We start from the raw sequence: 7,173 nt of genomic DNA on the forward strand, positions 1-7,173 counted from the left end.
GGCTGTAACAAAACCCTGCACATCCTGTAGTTCTCCAGGACCTGGCTTGGTGATTGTTGCTGTACAGAGGCAGTCTGAAGCCTACGCCACTTACCCCATCCGGGGCATCCAGACTGGCCTTAAAGTCCCACAGAGTCTCAGTGCAGGACAAGCAGCCGCAAGAAGATAGCTAGACACCATAGCTAGACACCATAGCTAGACACCATAGCTAGACAAATGGAAGGTATTAAAAGGTTGGGTTGTTTACAGTGTTACACAGATGGTCCTGTAATCAATTGCATTATAGCTAGAGCATTGCATACCTGTGTGATGCAACGCTTTCGGACCAAAGCTGTCTGTGGTTTCTCCTGTGGGAGTATGAGACGTATTCACCAAAAATGTATGATAACTGCATACCTTATTTTCCATGTATCATAGTAATGTTAACTATGTCTGTCTGCTGTACCTGTATTAGTCTCTTCAGACACTCAGGCTGGCCGTTCTTGGCTGCTAGGTGAATGGCACTGAAGCCTTGAAGTTGATAAGGCCATCACCAAGCGAGAGAGGGAATGAATGAGTTAACAAAAACAAATTGCGAGAGAGCATGTTATAATTGAGATAATAAACTTTGAATATTTTGTTCTGACCAATTGTAGCCACAAAGCATTACCTTGGCGATCCGTGACACTGAATGAGACTGTCGTCTCACCTGAGCCATCTGTCACGTTAATGTCTGGCCCGTGAGCCAGGATGACCTCCAGACAGTCCAGATGACCCTGAGACACACAGAGGGGGAACATACCAGGAAGAGAATAACACTGGTTATGAATATAACCAACAAGAAGATCATCAACATTAATAATGACAACAAAGAAAGTAGAAAATATTTAAACTCGTTACCCTCTCTCACTGACGGTTTGAACATAAAGGGACGTTTCGTGGACACATTTAAACCTAGTCCGAGACTAACAAGAAAGTTCAATAACGATTCTCCATTGAAAGTACTTCTTAGTCCAAGACTAGGCTTAACCTGTCAGGGAAACTGGCCCTAAGTGTTTGGTACTTACGCAGACTTCCCCTCTGCATCCAGTTTGGTGGGGAAGAGTCCCTTCTTCACGATCAGAGCAGCTACTTTGCCCTACAGCCTGCAGTAATCTCTCATCACTCTTACTCCAGTCCTGGCTCTGAGGGGACAGGGACAGACGGATCATAACCCGGTCACAACCTGGGGCTGATCAGAGCTAACCAAATGACTGTACATGCTGTACTATACAGAGTAGACCCTGACCCCCTATCTGATTACACACTGTACAAAGGTCTGAGTGATGACTAACCATACAGTCGGTCTAGATGAGACACTACTAAATCTAATACTGCGTATCTCATCGAAGTGAAATGAACACGGACACACAGTACCATCTGTTTGCTTTTATGGTAACATTACACACAGTGCACAAAATCACTTTCAACTTTTTTTTCCAGAGAAAGTAACCCTTTGAGAGAAAGAACAATGAAAAGACAGCTCAGGTCAAACAGAGAGGGATACCTACCACCATTAAGATGAAACAAGGACAGAAATAACGCTTCATCAGGCTCAGAGCTGACGATCCATAGAGCTGTCCACTGTCTGACCAAAATACTGACACACACAAACATACACTACTCAACTACCCACAAGCCTCAAACACACAGTCAGAGTTGCACACCAACTTAGCACTAAATGACAAAGCATAAATACACAGTATAAATACACAGACAACCAATAACCCACTTGCACAATCCAGAACAGAAGAAATGTACGATAGGAGAGTCATGATGATGCTACATAAACATGAAGTCTATACATCCCTGTACAAACAGAAGTTCACTGCTCTAGCCCTCTAGTCTCACAGCAATGTAGTTCTCCATATGCAGTGCTTTGCTCTTTCAGCCAAAACACCCTCCCCTCTTCCTGCACTGCTGTTAATGCTGTCAGGGACCTACATACTCAGTCTACAGTCTCAACCTGGCACACACACTCTCTCTCTCTCTCACACACACACACCACCTCCCGCTTTCTGTGCCCTTCTTATTTCACACCCCAGCCTAGTACTGTCTTCTCTTCCCACTCCTCTCACAGTCTATCCATTTGTTTCAGTCAGCTCTCTCCCTCTGTGCTGTCCTATTTGGGCTAGTCAGCTCTCTCCCTCTGTGCTGTCCTATTTGGGCTAGTCAGCTCTCTCCCTCTGTGCTGTCCTATTTGGGCTAGTCAGCTCTCTCCCTCGGTGCTGTCCTATTTGGGCTAGTCAGCTCTCTACCTCTCTGTGCTGTCCTATTTGGACTAGTCAGCTCTCTCCCTCTCTGTGCTGTCCTATTTGGGCTAGTCAGCTCTCTCCCTCTGTGCTGTCCTATTTGGGCTAGTCAGCTCTCTCCCTCGGTGCTGTCCTATTTGGGCTAGTCAGCTCTCTCCCTCTCTGTGCTGTCCTATTTGGGCTAGTCAGCTCTCTACCTCTCTGTGCTGTCCTATTTGGACTAGTCAGCTCTCTCCCTCTCTGTGCTGTCCTATTTGGGCTAGTCAGCTCTCTCCCTCTCTGTGCTGTCCTATTTGGGCTAGTCAGCTCTCTCCCTCTCTGTGCTGTCCTATTTGGGCTAGTTAGCTCTCTCCCTCTCTGTGCTGTCCTATTTGGGCTAGTCAGCTTTCTCCCTCTCTGTGCTGTCCTATTTGGGCTAGTCAGCTCTCTCCCTCTCTGTGCTGTCCTATTTGGGCTAGTCAGCTCTCTCTCTCTCTGGAGAAGACGAAGGCTCAGCAGAAAGAGGAGAACAGAGCTGGCTGGTAGTGCCAGGGTAGGGCAGAGAGGACACGCTGATAGAATAATAACATCCTGAATAATCTCTCATCTGACCTGGACGGCAGCCATTTACAGGGCTTTGTGATGGCCACTCCAATACTGTGACTTTGTCGTCCTTAAGCCATTTTGCCACAACTTTGGAAGTATGCTTGGGGGTCATTGTCCATTTGGAAGACCCATTTGCTGTAACTTCCTGACTGATGTCTTGAGATGTTGCTTCAATATATCCACATCATTTTACATCCTCATGATGCCATCTATTTTGTGAAGTGCACCAGTCCCTCCTGCAGCAAAGCACCCCCAAAACATGATGCTGCCACCCCCGTTCTTCACAGTTGGGATGGTGTTCTTTGGCTTGCAAGCCTCCCCCTTTTTCCTCCAAACATAACGATGGTCATTACCGCCAAACAGTTCTATTTTTGTTTCATCAGACCACAGGACATTTCTCCAAAAAGTCTGATCTTTGTCCCCATGTGCAGTTGCAAATCGTAGTCTGGCTTTTTATGGCGGTTTTGGCGCAGTGGCTTCTTCCTTGCTGAGCGGCCTTTCAGGTTATATCGATGTAGGACTCGTTTTACTGTGGATATAGATACTTTTGTAACCGTTTCCTCCAGCATCTTCATAAGGTCCTTTGCTGTTGTTCTGGGATTGATTTGCACTCTCGCACCAAAGTACGTTCATCTCTAGGAGACAGAACGTGTCTCCTTCCTGAGCAGTATGAAGGCTGCGTGGTCCCATGGTGTTTATAATTGCGTACTATTGTTTGTACAGATGAACGTGGTACCTTCAGGCATTTGTAAATTGCTCCCAAGGATGAAACAGACTTGTGGAGGTCTACAATTTATTTTCTGAGGTCTTGGCTGATTTATTTTGATTTTCCCATGATGTCAAGCAAAGAGGCACGGAGTTTGAAGGTAGGCCTTGAAATACATCCACAGGTACACCTCCAATTGACTCAAATGATGTCAATTGGCCTATCAGAAGCTTCTAAAGCCATGACGTCATGTTCTGGAATTTCCCAAACTGTTTAAAGGCACAGTCAACTTAGTGTATGTAAACTTCTGACCCACTGGAATTGTGGTGAAATAATCTGTCTGTAAACAATTGTTGGTAAAATTACTTGTGTCATGCACAAAGTAGATGTCCTAACCGACTTGCCAAAACTACAGTTTGTAAACAAGAAATTTGTGGAGTGGTTGAAAAACGAGTTTTAATGACTCTAAGTGTATGTAAACTTCTGACTTCAACTGTAAAAATTTAGAACAAAACACACATCACAACAAGAGAGACATCACAACACTACATAAAGGGAGACCTAAGACAACAACACAGCATGGCAGCAACACAATCAATGTAGATGAAGGGGAGAAGATTTTTAAGCCTTGTGACAATTGAGACATGGATTGTGAATATGTGCCATTCAGAGAGTGAATGGGCAAGACAAAAGGTTTAAGTGTCTTTGAACGGGGTATAGTAGTAGGTGCCAGGCACACCAGTGTGTGTCAACAACTACAATGCGGCTGGGTTTTTCACACTCAACAGTTTCCTGTGTGTAGCACGAATGGTCCATGACCCAAAGGACATCCAATCAACTTGACACAACTGTGGGAAGCATTGTAGTCAAGATGGGCCATTATCCCTGTGGAACACTTTCAACATCTTGAAGAGTCCATGCCCCAACAAATTGAGGCTGTTCTGAGGGTGGGGGGGGGTCTTAATGTTTTGTACAGTGTACAACGTTGTATCAAATGGTTAAGTTAGCAGAAAATAGGACAGGGTATACCAACATTAATAGCAAGTAAAGTAGGCTGGTCCTATTCCCTATAGTGTGATTATGTGTGTGTGTGTGTGTGTGTGTGTGTGTGTGTGTGTGTGTGTGTGTGTGTGTGTGTGTGTGTGTGTGTGTGTGTGTGTGTGTGTGTGTGTGTGTGTGTGTGTGTGTGTGTGTGTGTGTGTGTGTGTGTGTGTGTGACCAACATTGTGAGAAACATTAAGATGGATGATAAGCTGCACTCTTAGAAAGAAAGTTGCTATCTAAAATCAAGAGGTTATTTGGCTGACCCCATAGCCCGGAGAACCCTTTGAAGAACCCCTTTTGGTTCTAAGTAGAACCCTTTTGGATCCAGGTAGAACTAATTTGGGTTCCATGTAGAACCCTTTCCACACAAAGGGTTCTACATGGAACTCAAAAGACTTCTACCTAGAACCCAAAGGGGTTCTTCAATATGGTGTGTGAGCCCCCTTCTCTCCCTCCCCCACCCCCTTCTCTCTCACTCTCTTCCAGTCTCTAAATCTGAGCATCCCTCCCAGTGAGAGTGTAAGTCATTGATTGATTAATTAATAACTTACACTGTTCTCTCTCAGCTACACCCCAGAAAAGCAGTCATATCACTCTGGCTATGGGGATCTCTCACTAAAACAGGTCAAGGCACACAGGAGTTACATTTCTACTCAGAGCTTACAGTAGAGCTAACTGTACTATAACGTATAGCATAGCCACACAAAGCTATCGCAACCAGCTTCCATTGCGTAGACATTTAAGACATTAGTATATACACAGCATTTGTACAGAATTCTTGTCTTGGGATTGATTACTTTATTTTCACTCTCACATGTCACATTAAAACCACCTGCATAATGAGATGGTGACGACAGAAGGAAAATAAGGATTCTTGTGTGAGTGTGTATGAGTTGAATAATTAAAGGCTACCTGAGAGCTGTCACGCCCTGGTCTAAGTATGTTGTGTTTTTCTTCATGTATTGGGTCAGGCCAGGGTGTGGCATGGAGTTTTTGTATTGTGGTGTGTTTTGTCTTGGGGTTTTGGTGTGTATGTATTTGGGATTGTAGCTAGTGGGGTTATCTAGCAAAGTCTATGGCTGTCTGGAGTGGTTCTCAATCAGAGGCAGGTGCTTATCGTTGTCTCTGATTGGGAACCATATTTAGGCAGCCATATTCTTTGAGTTTGTCGTGGGTGATTGTCCTGAGTTTCTTGACGTCCTTAGTCTGTGTTAGTTTGCACCAGTTTAGGCTGTTTCGGTTTTCATTACGTTTATTGTTTTGTAGAGTTTGTGTTTTGGATTCGTATTACGTTGTGTGATTAAACATAGATTGCAATATACACGCTGCAGTTTGGTCCGACTCTCCTTCACCACATGAAAACCGTGACAGAATCACCCACTGTAAACGGACCAAGCAGCGTGTCGACAGGCAGGAGCAGCCCAAAGAGGAGCTGTGTATTAAGGATTTCTGGACATGGGAGGAAATCCTTGACGGGAGAGGACCCTGGGCTAAACCAGGGGAGTGTAGCCGCCCAAAGGTGCAGCAGGAGAATAGGAAACAGGAGCAGCCCAAAGAGGAGTACAGTATGGACTATACTTCTTGGGAGGAGATAGACAGGTGGGCAGTCGACCCAGGGAGAGTGCTGGAGCCCGCCTGGGATTCGATGGAGCAGTGCGCGGAAGGTTACAGGAGAGTGAGTTTGGCAAAGCAAGCACGACGGCGTGGACGGGAGCCTGGGAATCAGCCCCAAAAATGTCTTGGGGGTGGGGCTTACAGGGAGTATGGCAACGCCAGGTAGGAGACCTGCGCAAACTCCCTGTGCTTACCGGGGGGCTAGAGAGACCGGGCAGGCACCGTGTTATGCAGTGGTGTGCACGGTGTCCCCAGTGCGGGTGCATAGCCCGGTGCGGTATATGCCAGCTCCGCGTATCGGCCGGGCTAGACTGAGCGTCGAGCTAAATGCCATGAAGCCGGCTATACGCATCTGGTCCCCAGTGCGTCTCCTTGGGCCGGCTTACATGGCACCAGCCTTGAGCTCGTTGTCTCCGGTTCGCCTACATAGCCCAGTACGGGCTATTCCACTTCGCCGCACTGGCAGCGCGACCGAGAGTATTCAACCAGGTAAGGTTGGGCAGGCTCGGTGCTCAAGAGCTCCAGTGCGCCTGCACGGTCCGGTCTATCCAGTACCACCTCCACACCCCAGCCCTCCGGTAGCACCTCCCCGCACCAGGTTTCCTGTGCGTGTCCTCGGCCCAGTACCACCAGTGCCAGCACCACGCATCAGGCCTACAGTGCGCCTCGCCTCTCCTGCGCTGTCGGAGCCTTTCTCCTCTCCTGCGCTGCCGGAGCCTCCCGCCTGTCCGGCGCCGCTGCCGGAGCCTCCCGCCTGTCCGGCGCCAGAGCCCCTCAGCCCAGAGGCGCCAGAGCCCCTCAGCCCAGCGCCGCCAGTCTGCCCAGCGTCGCCAGTCTGTCAGGATCAGTTAGATCCACCAGTCAGCCAGGATCCACCAGTCTGCCAGGATCCGCCAGAAGTGCCCGTCGGCCAGGATCTGCCAGGATCCGCCAGTCGGCCAGGATCCGCCAGTT

At 47.6% G+C, this 7,173-nt stretch overlaps 1 long non-coding RNA gene across 1 annotated transcript; it reads right to left on the bottom strand.

The window, feature by feature from the left end:
- Positions 1–298: 298 nt before the first annotated feature.
- LOC124037410 lies at positions 299–1,155 on the bottom strand. The gene is made up of 4 exons (XR_006839174.1): positions 1,047–1,155; positions 650–755; positions 446–510; positions 299–347 (listed from the first exon to the last, which is right to left on the bottom strand). It is a non-coding gene; the product is annotated as an uncharacterized LOC124037410 (long non-coding RNA).
- Between the last annotated feature and the right edge of the window lie 6,018 nt (positions 1,156–7,173).

This window comes from Oncorhynchus gorbuscha, linkage group LG06 (genome assembly GCF_021184085.1).
Source record: "Oncorhynchus gorbuscha isolate QuinsamMale2020 ecotype Even-year linkage group LG06, OgorEven_v1.0, whole genome shotgun sequence".
Lineage (NCBI taxonomy): Eukaryota > Metazoa > Chordata > Actinopteri > Salmoniformes > Salmonidae > Oncorhynchus > Oncorhynchus gorbuscha.